This window comes from Platalea leucorodia (genome assembly GCF_965183815.1).
Source record: "Platalea leucorodia genome assembly, chromosome: 4".
Taxonomy (NCBI): Eukaryota; Metazoa; Chordata; class Aves; order Pelecaniformes; family Threskiornithidae; genus Platalea; species Platalea leucorodia.
The window spans coordinates 44,838,733-44,864,856 of record NC_138826.1 but is presented as its reverse complement, the minus strand read 5'-3'; the positions used below and the strand labels follow the sequence as shown (position 1 = coordinate 44,864,856).

Here is a 26,124-nt window from a genome sequence, read left to right as displayed (position 1 = left end):
TTAGTCATGGAAAGCATCTGTCCAGGGCACTGATGTAAGGGAGGAGAGGGCCTCCTCGGCTAGCAAATGAGAATGGTCGTAAGTTAGCAAGGCAATAAAGATTCAGATAAGCCTATTTTTAAGTCTTCTCTCCCCAAGTTTCTGTCTTCTGTGATTAACAACGCGGGGGGCGAGGGGGGGGGAAGCTGCTTTTGGACTATTCTGGCTGAGAATTAACTGCAGACAGGCTTTCCTTTCCCCTTTTTGCAGAGGAAGTTGAATTAATGGTTTGTACTGAAAATCTGTGATCTGTTTGCTGTGGTGCTTACCGATCTTTAGTTAAAACCTCATTTAAATACTTGGAAGAATGCACTTGAGGAAGAAAAATCTGTGGATGAAATGAAAATAGTATGTTTGTATTTTGCATAATGTTTTACCTTTGGTGATTTACTTTGAATTGTTAAAAATTATGTTTAATTCATAAGTGATTGAAAAACAGCTTGTCTCTGCTCTATGCACATGTAATAGAGCTTAGCTTTGTTCCCATAGGAACTGTGCTCCTCTTTGTGAAAGAAAAAAACAGTAGAAAACAGGCATGCTTCATACCCGTGTACAAGATCTGAATTCATCAAGAAGAAAAAGTTTATTGAGAAGTAAATAGAAAAAAATTAATTTAGCCAAAAAAGTTTCCATTGATTAACTTCTGCTTAAAGATGGACAGAATGTGTACATGTGTGTATAAGATATGGGATAATAAGAAAAAAATAGAATTAATAATAGAGTAGTTCAGTGTGTGATAACCTACAGTCACCTAGAGGGGTTTTTTCAATTTTCTAAAATTCAATAACTGAATAATGTTTTTTTTTATTTATTTGGAAAACTGCACAGCATGATAATTATTTGCATGAACTCTTCTAGTAATTTCTTTTTGGCACATTCATTTAGCGGCATGCAAGTCTTATCAGAAAAAAAAAAGAAAACAACCTCTCTTGCATATTCTTGCTCTTTCCATTTTCTCAGAGAAGGTCTGGTGCTGCAGGGTGCTGGATGCAATGAGAATGGCAAGGGCTGGCCTTGGGCAGGTTCTCTAATTCAAACACTTTTTGTCTCTACAGGTGATCCAACCACATACGCTGAGGTGAACGTGAAATGGAGACCTGACAGACCTGACAGCACACCCAAGATCACACATACAGGTACTGCAGTACTGCAGGACACTTCACATTTTCTCATTATGTTTTATCCTCTTTGTATGCCATCATAATTACATATTTACGTATAGTGGAGAAGTTGCTTAGGGCTAGGTGCTCAAAGAGATATTGATATGATCTAGGCAAATTAAAAGACCTTCAAAACCTTTCCCATCTGCTGGTTTTCCCTGGAGGTGCCTGAAGGCTGCTGGTGACAGCGTTTTCAAAGTTAGCAGGTAGAGTCACCGGCCCCCAGGGTTGCGTTAGGTGAAACTTTTTGTCCCTCAGCCCCAGCTAAGCCTGTGAGCATTCACGGCGTCCGTGTCTCTTGCCTCTGGGGCTCAGTCTAGCAAGCCGCTGGCTTATGTCTGTGCTGCCAGTATGGATTGCACCTGGGAGCAAAGGGGTGCAGATGGATTTGTATCCACGCTCCTCAGTGCAACCATCTCTGAAGCAAATAGGCTGCTTCTGTATAGCATAGCCCCTGGCTGCTTCAACATGTGGTTAACATTTATTCTGCAGTGGAGACACTCGCAACCTCTTCTGTTCTTTTTAGCAACCATTTCCATGTATTGTTTTTCATTTCCAAATGCATTTAGGGCGAACGAACAGGTCAGCAATAGTATTTAAAGCACAGAAACTGAGGTATTTTTAGAAAGTGATAGCTAAGGAGCAAAAATTAGATTTTGAACAATTCTCAGGCAAGTTCAGATAACTGGTGTCTATCTTTTCTTAAGAGAAAATTTTAAGATACATTAAACTTTTCTCAAACTGTAGCCAGCCTTGAAAGTAAACTTTGTTTTGCTAAGTGAAATAATACAAAGAAGAGAAGGAAAGAAAATATTGCATTCATGCAATGCATAAAAACAGTTAAGATAGATATTTATAGAAAAAAGTGTTAGCTGCAGAAAATGCTAAGTGAGAACAAGTGTTTTCATTGGTGGGTTAATTTGGCCTTACCACAAGGAAAAAAAGAAACTGAAAGCTTCAGATGGTCCTTCTGATTAAAAGTGGCAGTCGGGCAGACAAGATAGTGGGCCAAGTGGAGATCTCAGTCCTGCTGTTATAAAGGCAAAACCAATTTACTGGCTTCATTTAAATGTCCTCTGATTTTATGCCAGTGAAACCGGGATTGGACTGCAGCACGAAAAGTATTGTCAGTAATGCAGTTTTGATGTTTTGCCATCGGCCCATCTGTTTGTTGGCTGCCTTTTTATATCCCAGTCCTCGCTTCCTCCCTTCCTTTCTCTGATTCTGCCTACACTGTCCATATTTCCAGGTTTTCAGAATTTTGTTCGAGGAATATCAAAATCCATATATGCTAAACACATGGATAAATGCTATAGGTGAGCTCTGTCCCTTCACATTCTTCACTGAAACCTCTTTAAAACCACAGAAGTCGGGTGTTCTAATTCTGGTTTAGAAGGGGGGTGTGTGGTCTGAGGGTTTACCATACAGATCAGCCTGGAAAGTGTTAAGGAATGGGGATCAACAGAACACATTGATCCTGGACAGGGTTGCAGCTGGAGCAGAAAATGATGAAAGCAGGGATTTAACAACCAGTTAAACATGTGTTTCTTTGTTGTGCTTAAGAAGGATGACAATCTGGAAAAAGAGTCTCTAGAATTTCAAATTACCTATAAAAGCTTTTTTTAAATCCTGTTTGTGAACTTCCTTGTGGGTCTTCAATCCTATAACCTCCGAAAAATAACCCACGATAGCATGATCATTGCAAGCCATTCTCCAAGGGAAAGGCAGGGTGTATTTCAGAGCGGGAAGCACTGGCAGCACTGTGCAGGCGTTGCAGGCAAACTGCATGGCAAAGTGTTGACACAGCAGTGTTGGCAAAGCTGTGCGCTGCCACAGAGGGTGAGAGGTCACACTTTTAGGCATCTTCTCAACACCTATGATGACAAAAACTGGGACTGGCCAGGAAAAGGTGACTGGGACTGACCCTGAAAATATGATTTCAAATATAAACATACATATATACAGGTTTATATATATATAAAAACTTATATAAATATATAAAGATTTTATTTTCAATTCATAACTAAAATCCTAGGACCCACAGCTTTCCAGTTTTCAAGCATTTGATTTTTGGATAAGGAAAGAATTTCCAAAACAAGATTTGATTTCTACAGGTACATGTAGCTGAAAAAAAAAAAAACCAAACCCAGAATGTTTTCAGTTGCATCAGCAGCACACCGAGGATATCCTCATAAATTTGCTGTTCACTTTCCACAGCTGCTAGATCTATAGCACACATAGCAACACATTGCTGCTGAAGGCCTAGCTAAGATGATTTTGCATACTCCCATAACTCAGAACAAAAGTTGACTTGCTTCTGCCTGTGGTGAGACCCCTCTCCCTTGTCCCTTTGGCAGCGACCTGCTTGCAGAACTCGCCCTGGTGTTACGTTGCTGTTGCCCTGTACTTCACTGCAGTGATTCTGCTCATCACTGTCATCCTCTTGGCAGTGAAATGTCAGCATGTCTGAGGCGGACCCTGCCGTCCTGCTGACACAGGGTAAGCCATTTTTAGCCATGTTTGTATTTTCATACAATCAATACGTTTGCATTTCTCGGAGGAGGTGCAAGGAAGCATCCCAAACCAAATGCTAAAGTCGCCATCACAAATTCAACCAGCTAGCAATTCACAGTCACCCTGCTACTGATGCATACCGCACTTAATGGAGCACGTCTGAATACCCAGCAGCTTTGTCAGAACCACCTGCCAGAGCAAGTATTGGACTCTGCTGCTTTTCCTCTAAGAAAATTCATCACTTAATCATAGGTGTCTCCCAGCTGTGGAGTGCAATAACCCCACAAGCTTGCCATGACATGAAACAAGCACACGGCTGGGTGCAGGTGGATGTGATTCCCATAACCACTATCTGGGCCAGGATTGACAGTGTCCTGGTGAACTGACAGGAGACAGGCAAGCTGTGTTGTTCGGTCTGGGATTTGAAGGAAACCAGGAAAACAGTTGTCTGATTCGGACTAGGAATAGCAGTGAACAGCCTTCCAGAGAAAATCTTCCCATCCACACCTAGTGCTTCTTGTAGAGCTACAAAGCGTGTTTAATCACTGCTCTGGGTCGCTCTCCCTGGAGGCCATCACTGGCCATGCTGAAGACACCATGCCCCATCCTGTGCCAGAACCAGTGCCCGTGTCACTGAGCAGCTCACTAGTCATACGTGCGCTACCACCCCTCCATCCCGAGGCAAGGCACGTCTTGCCATGGTCCTCATGGCATACGGGTGCCCTCTCTTTACTCACAGGACACTCACAGCAGGCTGAACGTCAATAAGATACTCTACTTCTATTAGCTTTTGTGTCTTTTATTCTCAGATAATTCGGCACAGGAAGGGTCTGCTTCTTCAACAAAACAAGACGTAATGCATGTTTACTTTTACATTATTTCCTCTAAAGAGACCTTTATGAAAGAAGGTGACTGCCATCAGTCTGATCAGTCTTCAGTTATGTCTTCCAGGACCTCCATTAAACCTCTAACCTGTCCATATATGGACAAAACATATATTATTACTTTTATTTGGAATTTACTTAATCCTGTAATACCAGCAACCATCCAATTATATCAGTGTGTGTACCAAGGCATGGGCTCAGGCTGCTGCTTCAAAAGTTGGATTTGGGTCTTGTCCAGACAACACCCATGACCAGGTGGACCCGTTTGAGACATCACTTTTAATTCACACCTGACTTGATTTTGCAATAATTTGCAATATAGATAAGCTTTTTGATTCCATATGTGCAAGTACAAAAATTCATGGATAAAACAGGGTATGTGAAAGGTTGCAGTGAACTTTTTTATGAAGCCCAGGTTTGGATGTGATTTTTCTTCTCCTGACAGCCTTTAGTGGGATTTGTGTGAAATGGGTATGGAAGGTGCAAGAAACTATGTTTGTTTAGTAGAGACGTCTCAGTCTATCCCCCCATTGGCTTGAATAAAATTATTCTGATCTACTTGTCCAGAAGAGTATCTCACAGAGATAAAAATACGTTGTTTCTGTCTTGTGGTAGTAACTAATTTTCTATTTGTTTGTTTTGTTGTTCTTTTTTCCCAAATGCTGTAGCTTCAGTTAAATCAGTCCTCCACTGGAACTAAGCCACCTCAGGTTCAAATGCATTTGTTTATAATTATTATTTTGCTGTCTGTTTTTATATTATTTCCAGTTCTCATCAGTTATAACTCCTTTGGGGCAGGCTGATATCAATGATTTGCAATGATTTGTAGGAGGTGTCTGTATAGCAATTATTTCTAGAATTGTTCCGTGTATCTAAGCTTCTCTGTACTTAAGCCATGTTGTTGCTGTTGATAATGTACCACGTTTTTACAGTTTATGCACCAGAAACCAATAAAGAGATTCAGTAAAGCACTTGACATGCTGGTGTTTTGTTCTTACATTAGTCAGACGAGGAGAAAAACAAGATTTAATATTTGTATGACTGTAACACCTCTGAGCTGTTGTCACGAAGCAGGATGCTTCTGTGGTAAGTATGGTCTAAAGACATGATCCCTGCCCAACAGAGCAGAGCACCAAAGGAATAATAGAAGAAAATGGTTACATTTTTCTTGAGATCATCCTTTTGTTTGCCAGGTGCTCTGGGATAAATCCACGTCTTCAAATGCCAGTGGAGAAAGAAACATTTAAAAAACAGAGATAATTAAAGAAGAGGTGGCAGGTGACATTTTGACCTGAAATGGATCTGCACATTGTTGTCATTCACTAACCTGATCTGATTTTACCTGGAAGATTCTTAAGATAGTTGTCTTTCACATCAAACTCTCAGATAACCCCTGCAACTACCTGAAATTGCCAGTCCAAATTAATTAGCTCCAGCTTTCTTTAGAAGCAAGAAAAATTCCACAGTCTTTAAGAGCTAAAGTGATGTGGTTTTGCATATATAACTTGTTCAGTAATAGCAGGTTATTGAAAAGGGACGTGCTGCAGCAGTGCTCGTTAGTTCCTGGCATACAGGCCCTACCAAGTAGAAAGTCTTCATTTCAGAACAAGGAGCTGACGGCACATCCACCCAGATGCTGCGTATGCAAACACAGCAAAGAGAAAGGCATTTCAGGACCATTTAGAAATCATCACTGATTATAAGCCTGACAGGGACTCACTCAGATAACCAGGTCTCCAATTGCTGCAGGCAGATCTCTGGCAAATTCAGTGGCAGGTCCTAGCATCTGAAAGGCAACCATTTGCATTGTGTAGACACCTGGATAAGAAGCATGCATATACTACCCAGTAACTCTGAAGGAGGGAAAGTACTCTGGTTAAAATGAGAAGTTATTTACTAAAACTGAAATTACTGTTTTTTCTGTTTACTGAGAATTTGGCACACTGGCCTGTGGTTTTGGCAATGCACTATAGCATTTAAGGAAAGTTTAACAACTTCAATCTGAGCTTCATGCTCCGCAAGCAGAGAATATAATTGTGATCACTGATTTTGGGGAAGTTTGTCCATGTTTATGATCTATTCAGCATCTCTGAAATGTTGACGGGAAGTATTTCCCGGCTGATGACTCTTGGCAGACAGAAAGCTATGGATGATGGATGGGCAGGTGTGCAGCAAGTTCTTGCAGATCCCTGCTGGGCTCTAGTTACTTCTTGGCCTGTAGAGCTGCACCAGCTGATCAGCTCTGTGCTTCGTCAGCCTGGTTGCTCTCAGGGACAGCTTGCAATGGTTTATCATCCTAACAATGCTAAGGACATGGGCAAACAACTCTCTCCTTGCATCTGTTTCATGCTCACATTCTCCTTCTCTCAAACATAAAGGCCAAATCCTTCTTAGACACAGTTTGAAAGGAAAATGGCCTATCTGTTACTGAATTGTTAAAACAAGGTTGCTGGGTCATTGGTTATGTATATGACATTATACATATTACACATGACATCTAAGAAATCATATGTGACTGTAAATCTGGCACTAGGGAGTTGTCTCTCTCCTTTGTTTCTGTCCCTTTCCTTTTCCCTACAGCTTCCCCAATTCCATGTATTTATTGCATTTTCTCTCCCTCTGGCTGCAGGCACATCCCAGAGCTATGGGTGACACACATTCCTGCTGTTCTGGCTTGGCCTTTCCCCCCCCCCCCCGCTGGCCTTTCAGCCATTCTCTCAGCCCTTGCTGATAAGCACCATCCCTTTTATTCGTGGACACAGTAATGCATGGGTAAAAACTGAGGGAGATAATTAAAAGAATGCAAACTAGCCATTAAAAGGATTGCCTTGATTAAATTGCACAGGCTAGAGAAAACATTTTAGGACCTTTATGAAGGTAGATATAAAAATGTAAAAAGAACAACTAAAATCCTAAACTAGGGGTAACTTCAAACCATTTTCTTTGGAAATTCAGCACACTCTTTTTAAAGGCTGCAGTGTGGGAATAGGAGGGACAGGAGCTCATCTGCAGAAGGAGGTACTATCGTTCATCTTTTCAACCCTGCACACCTTCTTCCCTAGATAACCAAATTCTGAGCCAGAAGAACACTCAATATTCAGGCTCTGCCTAGCAATTCTTGCCATTGCATCAATTTCTGAGAGAAATGGTAACAAAGTCTACTTATGTGGAAAGCAACAGAAATGCTGTCCTGGTAAATACCTGGCATCAAGTCACCAGTGTGAGAAGTTGGTTAGAAAAAGCTCTCTACCTGCCTGTGTAGGAAATCATCCCAGAGCAAAGCCATCTTTACAGGTAGGAGAACTTCAAGGTGGGATATCCGATCTCAGTTGTGTCCTCCCTTCATGTGGGCAGAAGACAGGAGACAGCTGTGCATCCCCCCTTGGCTGCTTGGGCAGCAAGGGAGCCATGGTGCATCCCAGCAGGTCTTCCAGTGGAAATGCTTGGGAGACCAAGGATCTGGTTAGGCCCTAAGCCGTGAATGTGGAGGAACTTCTGTGAGCTGTATTGGTTCATTTTGTACCTTTTCATAGGACTTGCTTGCCTGCAACTGGGTATTTGGTGTGCACGTGCTGGAGATGTGTTGCTGTTCATCAATAAGCCAAAGACTCCATCACTTCTTGGACTTCAAGTGCCTTGCAATGGTAAAACTCACACAGCTCCTCCTAAATGACAGGATATACTGTAGCCCACTGTCCTTGAATTAGATCGGCTAACCACCAATCTGCATAGCTGGAGTCTCCAGTCCATACAGGCAACCTTCCTGTCAGGTAGGAGACTTGAGTAGTTTATTCTGAAATGTCTTTTTTTTTTTTTTTGCTACAGTAAGGTTCATTAGGGAGGAAGACTTTCTTCAAATACATCCAGAGCTCTTCCTCTCTACTCTCTGCCTGCCATGGGGGCTTCATTCAAGACAGCAATAACACTGGGAAAGGTGGTGGTACTGATGGTTTTCCTTACGACTTTTCTGATACAAACACAAGGTAACCTTAGCACATTACGAAGTTCATTGATATTTCAGGGGAGAGATTTCACCTAGAACCCTTTTTTTTCAAAGCTGCCAAGAATGTCTTGTCTGCATTCCCAAAGCAGCAAATTCAGCATCTGCAATATTGTCGTTAGTTGTTAGCATGACCAGGCTGTTGATGCCCAAGCTCTACATTGCTTCTTGATGGTTCTGCTGAATCTAAGTCACTCTCTGTCTGTACTGAACAGAAAACTACCTCTGACCCCTGAGGTCTGGGCTGGCCCTGAACTCAGAGGACATTTTCTGAGCTGTATCATCACAGTGTTACCGTTCTGGTCCATTCAGATGAGCTTCCCTTTTTTTACAGAGGACAAGCTAGGGACCAGTTCTGTGGGTGTACACGTCCTTCAACAGTCCACTGATTTTTTTTTCCCTTTTTCCTAATCTAATTGCAGTAAGCTAGTCCTACATCTGGGGGTGCAAGTTTGAGATGATCCTCCTTTGCAAATAAAGCATGCACTGTCTTGTATGTTACTGTACTCCTCAGGGGGTGGGAGGAGGGAGATGGTCTCCTCTAATGTTTCCAAATGTGGTTTTGACACAAGGGTGAGGAAAACCAACACATGCCCCTGGAGATCCCATGGATGTGCTAGAGGATGATGAAGTAAACCAGAATGCCATACGATTTCAATATACTTCATTCTGTAATCCCAAATGAATTAGGAGCTGAACAGAGCACCAAAGGAGAGAACAGTGTTATGGGGGAGAAATATCACCTCGTTTCATATGTTGCAGGCACTTGTGCATGAATGTTTACATTCCTCTTTGTTTCTCCAGGGGAATCTGGTGTCTTGGAATCTGGAAAACCAAATGGGGACCTTAGTGGAGAAGCAAGCAGGGAATCTAGTTTACAAATGGTCAACTGGGCTGGCAACCCAGTGGGCAACCATATAACATGTCAAAATTCTTCCTTTCTTACAGTTTTTCTCTAGTTATCTACCAAAAGATAGACAGGGAGGGCCAAAATGTCCTCTGCTCAACTCCTTTTCCCCAGTAGACCCATTAGGATATTTGAAATTCAGCAAAAGACCGGGTGGTTCCCGTAGTCAGCTACTCCTCAGCCATACACACCCTACTGCAGAGATTTTGTGAGAGTATAAGATAAGACCTATGCAGGAAAGAGAAATTGTGCTTTGTGAGAAATTCCATTATTACAGTCTTCAGTTTTGCTTCAGGGAGAATGAAGCACTGAATGATTTAATTTTATGCTAAAAAGCATTTTGGGCAAAAATGCTTTGGGGTTCCTCAAAATATTTATTTTCACTACAAATTAAGATGTGTTTTTCTTTTAACTTGTTTCTATTTTTATATTTTAGTTCTCTACTGGAATAGTGAAAGGCAAGACCACAAGGGACCCTGTAACACCACCCAAGAGAGTCCAGCCCTTGGTGTACTAAAGGGAGCTCTGCCTGAATGTGCACCACAAGCAGCACCCTTCTATCTGTGGCATCAAGTACTATTTATATTGCAGTTCTGCATCTCATCTATTTATCTTGGTTACCTCTAAAATATATACCTAAACTTCACTGTGCAATAACATTTTTCACTCGTTGTATCTTTCCTCTCCTGCTCTCTAGTGTATTACACAAATGCACCACAGTGGAAGCAAATGACCATTTTCCCATCATTTCATTTATATGAAAGGAAAATTCAAGACTCAACATAGAAAGCATTTGCTCTCATGAATAGAAGCGCATAAAGCATTAGTAAAAAGAGTGCTGTGGAGTTTGCTAAATTCCTCATACCTGTGGTGATTTTCTTTACCATTTTTTAGGGTGCAAATGATCATGGAGAATGACCAGTAACTCCCAAGGGTCCGAGAGTTACTTCTGCTGCTGAATCAAGCCTTTGAACTGGATAATGTTGGAGCCTGCAGTCAGAGACAGCACAGACAGACAGGGACAGCAGTTTTGTAGGAACCCAGATCTGAAGTATGGCCAGACCTATTTTTCAGCTTTCCTGGCTGCAAGTGTCAGAGTGACAATCTAGAGTGATTAATCATCAACAGCTTTTAATCTGTGCTCACCCTACAGAGTCTGCAAAGCTGGAATAGGGTGAGCTGGAAGATACTATTTTTTGTGCCTCATCCAGAGGATGGCTTACAGAATGACAGTTACCCTTGTGCTCAGATCCTGATGATGGTGAGACATGTCACCGAGGGCAGAAATTTGGACAGGGGGACTTCCGTTATTGGTGACAATTGATGAAAATAGCACAACTCAGCCCAATTCTTGGAGCTCTATATGGATTTGCAGGGGAAGCAGCTGAAGTTCCCATGTTTTACGTGCAATTTAATCTGCAGTAACTGAAGAAGCCTGGAGCCTTTTCTGTAGCATGGAAGAAGCAGGAATCTACTTCCACCTGAGACAAAGTGGATGAGTGCACTAAGAGATAATGTACAATAATTACAATATTTTAAGAATGTCCATGCTCTTGAGCATTCTCCAAAATAAACTCTACTGCTAGACGATGTAACAAACACAAGACACGCTAAAAAGCTGTGGAGAGACTAAAACAGCCGTTGAAGCCTTCTCTTGTCCAGAGATTGCATACCATTCTTGCCCAAACCTCCTTTACCTCCTGGCATAAAAATCACACAAAAAAGATAAAATTATTAAAATTTAACAATGAAGCAATCTCTTCATTAGCAAATCTCAGAGGCGTTCCTGAACATGTGCTTCTGAACATGACTCATGGCTTAAGGCTGAAGCTCAATTTTCTTGATCCGTTTGCTCTCAAAGTCCATTTCAGAGCCTTATATATCTCACTTGCAGGATTATTTTCTCCTGTTGGCCAGCCTAAAACATCTTTTTAACCTACATCAAAAGATAGTTGGCTTTCTGGGCTGCAAGCGCACATTGCTGGGTCATGTTGAGTTTCTCATCAACCAACACCCCGAAGTCCTTCTCCTCAGAGCTGCTCTCAATCCATTCGCCGCCCAGCCTGTATTTGTGCTTGGGGTTGCCCTGACCCATGTGCAGGACCTTGCCCTTGGCGTTGTTGAACTTAATGGCGTTCACACGGGCCCACCTCTCCAGCCTGTCAAGGTCCCTCTGGACGGCATCCCTCCAGCGTGTCGACCGCACCACACAGCTTGGTGTAACTGGCAAATTTGCTGAGGGTGCACGCGATCCCACTGTCCATGTTGCCGACAAAGATGTTAAACAGTGCTGGTCCCGACACCGACCCCTGAGGAACGCCACTTTTCACTGATCTACACTTGGACATCAAGCCGTTGACTGCAACTCTTTGAGTGTGACCATCCAGCCAATTCCTTATCCACTGATTAAGATTCATTAAGATAAGTCACTCGATTTCTAGCAGTTGCTTTTCCCAAGGCAGAGAGACAACTCCTTCCTGATGAGGAGAATTAGGGGGTAGTTCTCCGAATGTGCTCACCTGCGTGGATTCATGGATGTCTAATAGTCACACTACAGCAGATGACTCCTGAGATGGTCACAGCTGGGGAAGACAGTCATAGAATATCTATGAGCAATTCCCTTGAATTCAGTAACGTAAAGGCAGAAGGATCAAATCTGGATGATCTAGACAGGCTCTTTAAAGGAAATGGAAAGGAAGCCTGGAATTGTGGTGTGATGAAGGCTGACTTCTTCCTTTTCCTCTAGAAAATAACAGAAAAGCTGGTTTTGTTTCAGGCCAATCTAATAATATGCAAAAGAATCATTCAAAATAAAGAACCATCCAGAAAATGTCACACGTCTTCCCGAGCTGGGATTATAAGGAACTTACTAAATTCTGTTAGATGAGCTTACAGCATGCAAAAACAACCCCATCCGTGCTTTCGGGGATGCTGACCCTTCTTCGGGCCTGGCGCAGAAGCTGGAAATGCCAAAGCCGAGACGGAGCTGGGAGCAGCTCCCTCGACGGGCACCAGGCGGGCAGTGCCCGGCCGGGCCCACCGGGCTCCCGCCTCCCCCCGCTTCCCAAGGGCCCGGCCCCGCACCCCGCGGGGGAAAGGAGCGATGAAGCGGGCGGGAGCGGAGCGCTGCCCCCGGGCTACGCTTTTGTAAACCAGTCAGCCGAAAGACGGGGATTTCCACTGCCCGTAAAATGCGGGAATGCGTTTCTGGGCGGCCCCGCCGCCCTCAGCCTGCCCCCGCCGGCCCCCCACTCCTCCCCCGGCTGCTCCTCAAGTAGTGGCGGGCTCCCGCCGCGGGCAGGCCGCGCACCATGCTGAGGGAAGCCCTGCTCCTCCTGGCCTGGCTGGCCCCGCTGCTGGCCTTCCCCACGGCGGCACCAGGTAAGCGGGGACTGTCCCTGCGGGCGGGCTGAGGCGGCACGATGGCTCTGTGGGACCCCGGCCGGCAGCCCGCCATTCGGGTGGACGCAGGCTGGCGCCTACCCAGCAGCCTCGCCGGTGTGTGTGCCGGCAGCAAGGCAAGGGCGGACTGTCCATCCAGCGTGATGGGTTTTGTTTGGGCAGAGCATCTTTCCCCAGGTGACCGTATTTGCAGGGGTCTCACAGCCTCGGACCATATTTTTGCTAGGGTTTTCCCCTGGCTTCCCCGTCTTCACAGGTTTTTTTGCAGGTTGTGGCCTGCTCTGCTCCATCTCCCCACCGCAGTTGAGATAAATGTTGCTGAATCCTGTTGCTGAATCCTGTTTTCTAAGATGAAATCTGCACAGGAGTTTTGTCTAGCGCACCTACCCGGTGCTGCACACAGCTCTGATCAGGGTCAGGCTGGACGGGGCTCTGAGCAACCTGATCGAGTTGAAGATGCCCCTGCTCATTGCAGGGGGGTCGGACTAGACGGCCTTTAAAGGTCCCCTCCAACCCAAACCCTTCTGTGATTCTATGATAATGCAAGTGCAGTGCAGAGACCCAAGATGCTGTTGGGAAGCAATGATGGAAAATTCAGCTGGTCTCATCCCTGTGTATACCTGCGATCTCTAGAGATCAAAACAGCCTGTAGGGACCCACAGCTGAAGGTTTTTCAAGACAGTGGAGAGTGCTGGGTTACGCAGATACATGCTATTTGCTGCAGAGATTAAAACTTTCAGAAAGTGTTTCATGTCCTTCGAGTGTATAGGAGATGATAGTTAATTATTTCTCCTAATTATTGTCCCCAGATATCACAGCTTCTTACCTGGAGGGCACAACCACAGAAGCTACTGGTGAGTTTTTTTCACCCGTGACATGTAACAAACTGCAGAAGGAATGGACATCCGGACCAGGAGCCCCTAGGGAGCCATGCAGAGGGATAGTTTATGTACGGCATTGCATGCTGGCTCACATGACTGCTTAAAACCCCTTTTTAAGCAGTGTAAACTTCCTACTATGAAAATTAACCCTAAAAATGAGGACAACTGATAACTGGAATGCTTTCAAGCATATGTCAGGCCCTCGGGCATATGTTTCAATGGTTTGAATGGATATTATTGACAGAAACTTCAGAACTGATTCTTAACAGAAGAAAAATGTTCTTCAAAAAATGGGATGCAGCTCCCTCTCTGAGCCTTGCTTGCTTTTAATCCAGGCTGCTCACATGCTCTTCATCACTGTCATACAATTTTTAATACATTTATCAACACTCATTTTGCACATGGGTACTGGCACACACAAAGGGTTTATACCTTACCAAGATTCACACAGGAATTCAGTGACAAAACAGGCACGGGAACTTAGTTCTCCCAAATTCTACACCAGGGCTCTAACCAATGGCCATCTGCTCTGTAAAGCCCATAGGAGCTTTACAAAACAAATAAATAGTAATTACTGAAGTCAGAAGATAAGACGGTGACTGAAGAGAAGGAACCGGCTTGCTGAGGAAAATGAAAATAATGATATGTAGTCACACATAAATTCATAAAATACAATTTTACTTTTTTAATACATGGAACTTTTCCTGTAGAAATATTCCAAGTGCATTACAGTCTGTATGTTAATTGCGGCAAGTGAAAAGTGATCTCCTGGTTTAATTATCTCAGTTGGAACCCTAAACAGAGTCTCTGAAGCTAACAACCGTTTTTCTTTTAAATGTTTGCCTTAATGTTTTCACAGTACTATGTGAGCATTCGTGAACAACTTCTAACAGAAGGCGACTGGGCAGGACGGGCACTGATGCACAGAATTCTCAGTTCTGCAGCAACCCCTGTTCTAGCTAGACCCATCCAATCCTTCTTTTCCTTTCTAGATCTTGCTTGGGCTTCACTACCTTTTATTTGATGTTGAAATGGGCTCCAGGTCTCAACTGCATCTCACGGGTGTAGTGGGCAGCTGTCTGGATTTCTTCTAATATAGTGGAAGTAACATCCTAGACATGTGCTGAGTATTGTTTTACTTTGGTTTAGGTTTTAAATTAGGTCAGATTAGTATCCAGTGTAATTAAAAGTCTTTAAAAATCCCCAAGAGAAGCAATATAATATTCTAGAAATTGGATATGTAGGAGATTTGATTGCATATGGTTTGAGCCTGCTGTGGTCTTTGCAGGATTGATTCATGCAATGTATACTGTCACTTAGTATAGATGAAGAGACTCCAGTAATGTAAATTACACCACTTCCCAGAGGAATGCTGTCACTGGAAACTAACTCTTTAGAAATATGTTCATAGGCAAAAATTCACTTTGTTCATTTCATCTCATTTAGTACTCACCACACATGATGAGAGTATGAAACGCCTGATAGACATAATTAAGATAAATTTAATATTTTTTTTCTAAAATATTTCCAACTGTTGTTGAGTCTTTCTCCTTCTTTGTTTCACCAGGTTTCACCCAGTCTTTTACTGAGGAAGGAATAACAAAGATATTTGGTGAGTTTCTACCTAAATTACAACATTATTTTATTTCCTAGAAACATGGGATCCCATGGAAGCATGCTAATGCCTCTAAAATATCCTAGTGTTAGTGATATTAAATGAAAAGCACAGCTATGAAATGCTGGATCTTCTCCTTTCCCTGTTTGCAAAAAGAACATTAAAGTCTTGCACTTAGGAATAATGAATTTCCACTATCAAAAAAGTGAGTTTTTGAATAAAAGACTTTTTTTTCCAGTTTTCCAACATGTATTATAGGTTTTTAATGGAAGTGAGTTTTGTTTATCCCGCATTTCAGCTCTTCTGTAGAAAAATATGTACAGAAAGAAAGGAGTAGGTTTTTTCTAAAATCTCTGAAAAATGCGGTAGTTCAATTCCTAACCTGTAACATATTCATTAATAGCAATATGCATTTCTCTGGTAATGCTGCTTCTACTTCTGTTTTTCTAAGAAAATTTTCCATTACCCTCTGGTGGTTTGCTATAGGTAATTACATTACTTTTTCCGTTGGTTTAATCTAACTGTACTCTGCATCTTTTGTACTGTCAGGAAGTTTGTTCTTTTAGAGATGACATTGTTATGGTTCAGCTGTCCACCTGGACATTGCTAATTTTTTTTTAAATGAGAAATTTTTATCAAAGGCTTTCTCTAAATCTACACAGAAAAAGAAAAAGGAGCTTCCTGTATCTGTGTCTCTATCTATTATTATGTTCGTTGTCAATGACTACATTAGAGAAATTGTCAGGAAAAAATAAAAGTATATAAATATAAAAAAAAAATTTGCAAGCATTTAAAAATAATCTTTAGAAAAACAGGGAGAAGTCTTTGTGAAGTCTGGATCTCTTTCTTTCATACTTTGCTCTTCAACTAACACTGGCAAGTGCACAAGACTAGAAGAATGTAACAAATTTGTCTGCTTTAATTAGCTTTCCTAAATATCACCTTTCACAACGAAGACTCAGCTGGAAAGGCAACAAGTGAATGAGTGTCATCCTTCTTTTCTTCAAAATGCTTCTTAACCTTGATATCTGTTCAGACAAACTGAATTTTTTTCAAAAACTGTGAGCCTATTCTTCTGTTTGCCGATGGTCTAAGGAGTAAATTAAAATGATTTTCAAGTGTATTAGTTTGGTTTTAAAGTATGGTATTAAAGAGTGAAGAATATATGCATCACTGAGTCCAGTGATCCTAAAATAAGACATAGTTTCTATTTTAATTTTGTTTCCACATAGCTCTGCCAGGGCTTTGCGCTCCCACCCTGAAGCTCCCCTGCTAGCCCAGCCCAGGGCTCCCCCCACAACTTTATTTATACATTTCAGTATGTTCCAGGGCAGTTTTAGGGCTTTTTTTTTAATACTCTGTGTTGCTGTGCTGACACACTTTAAGTTCCACCCTGCAGCCCTTGTTCCCTTCTGGCTTTTGGTGTGATTGCAGGTTAGTCTGAGATGGTGTGTTACACTGAAATGCCTCCTCAGCAGATGACTTTAAAGCATTTTTAAGAAAAAGGTAACCTACGTAAAAGAATAGCAGTAATCAACAGTTATTCTTGGCAATATGTATTTGTAATGTTTTATTTTTGTCTAGCTGAACTCACCTTTCATGCAAATGGAGATAAGCTCAGTGAATATCCTGCAACTTAAATATTCCTTTCATGTTATATTTTTTCTTTTGATGTGCTGCACAAGACCCTTCTGTTTTCAGAAAGGGGCTACCTGTTAGCCACAGTCTTTGACTGATTCTTCAAAACCCTTGATTAATTATTGGAGCATCAGCTGCAACCCCAGCTTTCCTTTTTGCATTTTTTTTCCCCATTTGGATCAGTTGTCTCACCTGGGCTCACAGCACAGTGTCTCAGATAATTCAGTCATCACAACTGAAAGGTGAACATTTTCTGGTACAGAACAAGAAGGAGCCAAAGCTTATTGCAGAGGTAGCAGCTTGCACAAACTGGCATTGCTGCCGCAATACCAGCGATGCAGCGGAGCATCTCTTAGATGTCGTATTTTCCCAAGAGCCCAGATGTTTTGACTTTGCCCCATGGGCACACGGCCCAGCAGCTGGCCACTTGTCCCTAAGGGTTTGTAGGTGTTGGAGAGCAGCTAGTAGAGCATGGCTGGCCTAAACGTACTCTCTTGTATTCATTGCTGCAGGTGAAGTGACCACCAGTGGAAGCAGAGGCAGGAGGAGTGAATACAGTAAGTTAGTCTTGCTACTTTTAAAGTACCTAACTCTTGTTACTGTGATATATATCCTTGTGCTATATATCCTTGTGATTCCTGCATGAAAGGCTGTAGCTCCCATCGTGTGGGAGGTTGCAGGGGCCACAGAGAGACTAAGACCCAGACTGTTAAAGGTGTGTAGATCTTGCTTTGGGACCTCAAGCCGTGTTTTCATACCAGAAAACTGTGGGAAAGACAGCTTCAACCCAAGTCACTGATTAATGGTCTTTAGACTGCTTTCTCTCTTTATCACCAGAGTTCTCTGTGCTTAATTTTGAAGGCCTTATTCCTGTTAAATCTTCTTTCTTTAATAATACTTCTTTCTTTAATAATACTGCCAGCATCCCTCCAGTTTTGACTTACACTCCCTTTGCCATGCCAGCTTTGTCCTTCCTCCACACGTCCCTTACTGCAGCATCCTCTGCCACTGGTTATCTTCTCTCTTTTCAACATCTGATTAAAAAAGCCCCCCAAGAAGATGCAATATTCCACATGAAACAGGTCAGACATATTATGAAACTTGGCAAATTGCCACACCAACAAAAACAGCTCTGAATTCAGCTTTTCCATGACCTTGATGCTTCAGTGGTTGCTCTTCTGCTTCATAGAACTCAAGTTTATCTGCGTTCTCATGCAGCCTGCACAAACCTTGCTCATCCAGCCCTTGACTATGGCTCTCCTACCCTTGCTCTTGTATTTGTGCTTGTGTAGCACAACCCCAAAACTTCTTTCATGTCCTGGATTCCCAGTCCAGGGGAAATCCAAAATATTCACAGTTCGTCCGCATGCTCACAGCTTCTTTTGCCTGCTGTGGGAAGCAAGTGCCTTCTGGTGGGATGTGCACCGGGAGGAGACCACCTGGAGTGCACCTTCCCTGTCTCATCACACAGCACTTGTGAAGTGGGCTAAAAGTGTTGAGAAATCTGAGAGTTTAGCTCCCACCAGCAATATTACTTTTCAATCTGCTCGATAGCAAGTAAAATATTTAGTACTCTTTCCTTGGTAGTATGGATTTCAAGAGGGGTTGGGGTGATGGGGAGAAGAGGCGAGTGGATCAGGATCCCGTTGTCTTTCTCTTCTACATCATCTGGCTTGAGAGGTTCTTCCACAGAATGAAACTTGAACCTTGGTGCGTTTCTCATGGGCTGAGGTTTCTTCTAAAGCCTTTAGAAAACTTTGCCTTCTAAAATATGTCAATATTATTTTTAATTCTTTTTTTTTTTAAATAGTTGAATATGACTCTGTCACAGAGGAAGACTACATGACTGGTATGTCCAGGGAGCTCCATTTCTTTTACCCTTCTGCCTGCAAATGTCTTCAGCCAACAGCCTCACAGTTACCCTCTCTCACACACACCTCGGATTCCTACAGTGTGTGATGTCCTGTAGAGAGAAGGAAACTTTTCTGGTCGTTGCCTGGATACTGGCTTCTTAGCCTATTCCTCTGTGAATTATAATGAGAGGCAGAAAGACTGAGGGTTTTTATTGTTTCTGGCTTTTTTCATCATCCTAAAAATATTAAAAATTTCATGTCTGGTCTCCTAGTTTAGTCAGAAAATTTCTTGGGGATCTCAAAGAGGAGGTAGTTATTTTTAGTATGCTATATTATGCTGGAAATAGGATAAATAGCTAAGTTTTTATCCATTTCCTTTCTCCAGCTTGATTTACTATGGAAATGAAATAAATATAAGCAGAACCCCAAACCCCTGTTTAACAGTATCCAAATATCTTTCTCATTTGGCACATCATTGTTCATTTTTTGTCTGTTGTATTGCCAGTATTTTACTAATTTTTATTCTTGTCATAGATTCTTCAAGCCTGCAGTAGATACAAGTTATGTATATAAAACATAAGCAAAGGGGAAAAGTATCTGTGGGCACTTATTTTAAGAAGGCAAAAGTAGCACAGTCTGGTTTACGTATGAGATAAACGGCCAGCTTTGCATGAAAAACTTACCAGTTACCAGTTAATGATATTGCTGGGAGTGGGTGCAGGAAATTCAGCTAGCATGCTAATTCTGCTTCCTCTGCTTAGTGCAGCCAGCCCTACACTACCCCATGGTGGCAATTTACAGAGAGTTTTGCTGAAAAGGATGTGAAACATACATTTCCATAGAGTACTGATTTTTCTTTTTCTGTAGGTGAGCCCAGCATCATCTCCACTGAGCAATATGTGCAGAAGAGTACATGTAAGACGTTTCCTTTTTATTTTTATTTAGCTTATAAATGCTGATGTTTGTGTCTTTATTACACGATGTGAAAAAATGATTTTTCAGGCACATTCTAAAGAACTATAAGCATGAAAATGCTGGAGAGAGCGCTTGTGATTGTGGGGATTTTTTTAAATCCACAGAAATTTCTTTAAACTGAGGGAGCATCAAGCAGTAGGTTTTGCCTCAATAACTTAATATTAAGATATTCATGAGGCTTATAACTCTTTTCTGAGGAAAACATGCCAAGGATAGGTATTTTTGCTGTGATATTGAACAATAGTGCCTAATAAGATAGCTCCATGGTTCATAATGAGCGTACCCAGTATTCTGGTAACATAAATAATAAGCACTTGTCTTAATATCACGTATGGAGGGCCCCTGGCTGCGCTAGGATTCTGATCTAAATTCAGGACAAGGGAAACCATCTGTAAAGCATCAACAATTAAGATGTGGGTTATCTCCAGAGAATAAACAAACGTTGCAAAGTATGCATGCAGCCAATGCACAGCAATCCCAGGATTCCTGATTTTACTATGATAGGACATCACAGCTGCATCTTCCTTCTTCCCTGCAAACGCAGTGTAGTTGGAGAGGCATCAGGTCCTGTATGCCAGTGGCAGGTGGCCCCTGCAGTCTGCCAGTTACGAACACTGCTTGGCTTCCGTATCACTTTCTTTTGGGTACCTCATATCCAGTTTGGAAGCAGAAAGACCAACTGAAATGTAGTGATTTGATATAAAGAACTGTCTTTACTGGTTTCAGTTTTTTGCTTGTCTTTTGGTTTTTAACATCTTTTCCTTATGCCAGCAGTTGAGCACAGCATCAGTTTGAATGAAGGATCTGTGACTGGGTATCCACGTGAGTTTTCATTTGTGTTCTATTTTTTTTTAATTTTCTGCTCCTCTACAGTGAAAATCCTGCTCTTCTTTTTATACAGATGCTACCTTATCTGTGTTCTTCAGGGTCTTGATCAATTTGGAGATCCCAGATCTTCATGATCTAGACACAGTGCTCTGTTGCCTAATTAAAAAAAAAAAAAAGGCAACTTTCTCCCAGCGCTGGAAGTTTATGAAGTTGTGTGTGCATGAGGAAAGGCAGAAGTTATTACCTTGAGTTCATATCTGGGTCCTGGCTCATTACCGACTGGGCTCAGTCTGCCACATCTGATTGAACATGTCTACATCTGGAACTGGATCTAAATCTTCATTTTAAAATGTAGGGTTATGTCTGCTTCTGGGGGTGATTTGTTTGGATGGAAAGAAAAGCATAAGATGTCTTTGGGTAGATTAAAATTACCTAGGATTGTTTGTTGCATGGCTGCTCTTTTAGGTAATAAACCCTTTTAATTGAAAAGGCAGCCTGAGGTCTTTCAGAGCAGCCTATTTTTGCACTTACCCTTCAGTGTTCTTTTGCAACTACCCTGATCTGCACCAACTCCCTCAGGCATCACTGTGTCCTGCTTGGCAGATCAAGGCATGGGGCTGTATTGTAATCTTCACTGGGTGTGCGTAGGGGGATAATGTCCAGCAGTGTGACCCTTCTGATGTCTTGTTACAGAGAGATCCATCTATGGAGAGGAAAATGCCAAAGCAAAAGATGAGCCTTGTAAGTGAACACTTTTTGTAGGCATCCAAACAAGATAACTCTGCATTTTATTTGCACATCTTTTTTAAAGAACCTTTGTTAAGAGACAGTAAGGCAAAGGGGATTAGCAGATACACATAGTGTCTCCCCACAGATGGACCAGTCCCTTAGTGTTACATCATGCTGGGACACTTGAGAGCTGAGCTACCTCAGGACCTCATGATTTGATATCTAACTCTTTTCTTCTCTTCCCATGTAGAAAGAGATGTGCAGAGTGAAGAAACCTGGTCATCAGCTGGCGATTTCAGCTTCAGCACAGGAACATGTGATTCCTAAAGTACAGAATTTGTTTTGTAGGGTAGGAATCCTTTTGTAAAATTTGCTTTGAATCCTCTTTGTGTTATTGTTAGAATCTGGATTGCAATAAATCAGCATCAATTTTTGCCCTGCCATGGTGTAGTGCCTTAATTTTATTCTGTAGTAAGAGGACCAAGAGATAGAGGTCCCTGGCTGCTTGGCCGGGCTTAGAGCTCAAGTTCCCTGCAAACAGAAAAAGAGGCTCTGTCCACATCCTTGCTAGGTGTGATAACAATGTGTTGTGGGCTGGAAATACTTCTGCTGATTCTTAAAGAGCAACAAAATGGACCATATAAAGCCCCACATTTAAAATAAAATAAACTAGCAAAACCAAAACAAAAATCACTTTTGAAAGCTCTGTGGAAAGCCTTCAGAAAACCGCTTCATTTTTTAGTCTATCTCATCGTTCTTTTCCTGGCCGGCTTGGCAACTCACAGGTGAATGGGCTTGGAGAGCTACTGCTCTGGGTGATGCAGCACAACTGGCTTCGTGTATACTACCAAAACGGTGATTGCTTCAGCTCCCCAGACACAGATTAAATGTGTTGCAACGCTGAAGAGCATTGCCTGACCTGTCTCTTCAGTGCCCTATCTGACTTGGTTTTCTAGTATGGTTTACTTTTCTTTGCTACCAATTCCTAGCTGCCATCCCAGGCTGAAAGCTATGTGAGGAGGAACTGAATTGTGGTTCTAGATAGCAAAAAGGACTGAAAGAGATGATGCACAAGAGAAAGCCTTTGGGGCTGTAGGCTGCAAAGTAGGTGCTTCAAGCTGTAAGAGAATTTCATCCTCTTTAGGAATAGCAACAGAAGAGGAATGAGTAGGCAGCTAGAGTATGGAAGAAGAAAGTAATATCTTTTAAGATGCCAAGATGCTGCTACACTGCGTGGTGGTCTGGTGGCTGTGTGTAAAGGCTGTCACAGGTTCTGTGACAGATCTGTTGCCTTTGTTTTCAGATGTGCAAATCACCAAAAATGCCCCATGAATCTGTGATGCAAGCATTTCTAAAACTCGGGCTTTCATGTGCTCCGAGTCTCACTGTCCCTCTGTAAAATGAGTGGCAAACTTCTTCACAAATTCACTGTCATCAACTTGGATAGGCTTTAATTAAATCTTAGGAAAAGTCTCTTTTGGATGGGGCTCCTCTCTGCTTTGAGTTGGTGATGACATTCCTCATTTAGGGCTGCATTGTCACTCCACTGGTCCGTATCTATCAGTGGTAATGTGCTTTTGCTGTACAGCAGGCTGTGTACGAGGGCAGATCGTACACCTGCCTACCCTGTGGGTATGCTGTTGCACTTAGTGGCCAAAAGCAGATACGGAGGGAAGAAAATAAGGACGGACGGGGCAATGATGCATTGATACTACCTCTGGTCCTACCTCCGGTCCTACCTCCCAGCTCTCAGCAATCTGTTAATTAGTGATTTTCCATATCGAGATTTGCATATTAGTGCCTACTAATCCTCCAAGGAGTTTCAGGAATTTATCTAATTCTCTTGTGTGAATGTAAGTTTGGGGGTTGAACAACATCCCGTAACCACATTTGACAATTTAATGTAACAACATGGGAAAAGTTCCTGCTGTTGTTTATTTTGGCCCTGCCACCTGATGAATTAATATATGCTAGAACTGCTAACCAGAAATGTCCTATACCATCCCTACAATACAAGTGGTTATAGACCTGTATCTTTTTTCCAGCTGGCCACAGCTAGTTCACAGCTGATCAGTGTATGATTGTTTTTCTTGATGTGCATCTCTGCATTTTTCAATACAGAATGAATCAATATCGACTGGTTTATTGTCTAGTTATGTAGTATTTCTCAACTCTTCACAGTTTGCTTTTATTTTTATGGTCCTAAAGAATTCAGTATCAGTAGATTTTGCACCCTCCCCTGTACCCATCTTTCAAGATTATGAATGTGTAAAACACAACAGGCTATAGCAGAGTTCCTTTTAGGACATAAATGGTCATCTTTGTCTTTTGTGAAAGTGAACAATTTATTTCTGCTGTTTATTTCTTATTCTTAACTAGACGATAATACAGAAAAGGACCTTTTTTACCATTTTTCTTCTCTTTGGGGCACTCCCACAGATTTCCTTGTAAACATTTTAAAACATCCAAAAATATGTAAATCCAATCACCCTTGCCTATATACAGAGTTCCAGCACACTGATGAGCTATGACTGCCCTTGTTAAAAGTCCATGTTAGCCTTTCTCCCTACCTCATATAAAAATCTCATCAACTAATGCTTCAGTTTGAGACAGGTCTCCTGTTGCCTCTCTCATTAAGAGAAGTTCTGCTGTAGGAGCCTCCTTAACCTTTTCCACAACCCAGGCCAAGAGTTTCTTTGCTTTTTTTTGCTACACTTTCGTCTTTTTTTTGAATGTTTTCTTTAAAAAAGCATAATAAATTGGTCCTACAGACCCTCAAGGTAGGATTCCTGACTCTCAAGCTTGAAAAAAACCCGTCAGGTAATTTCTGTGCCATGGGGAAGGTTTTCCTGAATTTTTCTCCCTCCAGATTTGTGTTTTTGTAACCTATTTGCCAAAGTATGCGTTCTTATCTACTTTTTTTGCTTGGAGAGGTTTTAAACTTTTCACAGGATTGCTTATTGCTATTATTATAATTATTATTATTGCTTATTGCTTGTTTCTACTTTACTGGGGTGCTTGGCCTTCCATACTTTAGGAAGGAAAAAATTAGGAGAGAGTCTTTTTGAAATATTTTCCTTGAGCCTTGCCCTGATTGCTTTTTAAAAATGTCCATGCTGCTTTTCAAGTATTTAATGGCTTTAGTTGGTGTATTTAATTTCATTGTACGTCCTCTATGCAGTTCTTCCTGAAAGTCACATTCAATGGAGATGATTTTGGAGCAATGCTGAATTTGAGCACACTATGGTCCAGAGCGGCTCTTCAGTGATGATAGTTTGTTTGAACCATGTCATGAGCATTTCTCAAAATTGCAGAAGTTTTTTTCCATCTTGTGGTTTCCATGATGCATTGCAAGCAGCAGCCATTAGGGCGTCTCAAACGTCAGTCCCAGCTTTGTGTTCCACTGTGGCATTTACCCACTCAACACAGGAGTACTTGAAGAATTGCATTTTACTGCAGCTATGTCAAAGACTGCTCAGAACGTCTATGTTTTTTGCACTGATTTAACCTTGGATCTGTTCTCCCAAGGCTGATGGCATTATTGACATTTGTTATTGTAATTCTGTCTTTCTGCTGGGTGCCAAAAATTATTTGGAACTCAGGTTCCTGTCTTTAGTAGTATTTTTGCTAAGTTGATCTTTCTCTTTACTTGAAATCTGTTACTATCAGCTTTGTTAATGTCGTGGTTTAGCCCCAGCCAGCAACTAAGCACCACACAGCCACTCGCTCACTGCCCCCCGGGTGGGACGGGGGAGAGAATCAGAACGGTAAAAGTGAGAAAACTCGTGAGTTGAGATAAAGACAGTTTAATAGGTAAAGCAAAAGCCGTGCGCACAAGCAAAGCAAAACAAGGAATTCATTCACTGCTTCCCATGGGCAGGCAGGTGTTCAGCCATCTCCAGGAAAGCAGGGCTCCATCACGCGTAACGGTTACTTGGGAAAACAAATGCCATCACGCTGAACGTCCCCCCTTCCTTCTTCTTCCCCCAGTTTCTATACTGGGCATGACGCCATACGGTATGGCATAGCCCTTTGGCCAGTCTGGGTCAGCTGTCCTGGCCGTGCCCCCTCCCAGCTTCTTGTGCACCCGGCAGAGCATGGGAAGCTGAAAAGTCCTTGACTGGTGTAAGCACTACTCAGCGAGAACCAAAACATCAGTGTGTTATCATCAACATTATTCTCATCCTAAATGCAAAACACAGCACTATCCCAGCTACTAAGAAGAAAATTAACTCTATCCCAGCTGAAACCAGGACAGTTAATAAATTAGAAACATAAACAGATTTTAAAATAATCACTCACTGGGCTAATCTATTTCTCGGTGTCCTGAGGCTGAACTGCAAATTCTAAAGATTTTTCAGCCCGTTTTCAAATAACTATTGTTGTGTTAAGGCACAGCTGCTGCTGCCCTCCACTGGCTGAAACCTCTGTATACTTAGGCTCCTTACTTCAGTAGCAAAGAAACGGAAGGCACCAGTTTCAGTGCAAGAACAGAAGTGAAGGTCTTTTTCAGAGACTGCCCTTAGCTGTTCTCCTTGTCTCTTGTCCAGCTGAATGTTTGAAACCACATCCTGAAAAAGAGTGCTTTTAGGTACAGCAAACCCTTTTCCTCATTGCTAATGTGAGCTGAGAAGTATAGTTAATGTAAATAAGGATGCATTTGAGCTGTAAGACCACTAAAGGCTTGTTAGTACAGGGC

General features: G+C 42.1%; 1 protein-coding gene across 9 annotated transcripts in view; it reads left to right on the top strand.

Moving 5' to 3' along the window:
- The window catches only part of LOC309590208 (C-type lectin domain family 2 member B-like), a 34,062-nt gene extending 25,564 nt beyond the window's left edge, over positions 1 to 8,498 (top strand). For 7 of the 9 annotated variants that reach the window (XR_014228113.1, XR_014228114.1, XR_014228115.1 and 4 more), the window contains 2 exons: positions 1,095 to 1,175; positions 3,557 to 5,460. The gene's annotated coding sequence lies outside the window, so the exon portion shown is untranslated. Of the gene's footprint in view, positions 1 to 1,094; positions 1,176 to 3,556; positions 5,461 to 8,422 lie in introns of those variants that run through there. The other 2 variants (XR_014228116.1, XR_014228112.1) reach the window with 2 other exon arrangements.
- The last annotated feature ends 17,626 nt before the right edge of the window (positions 8,499 to 26,124 follow it).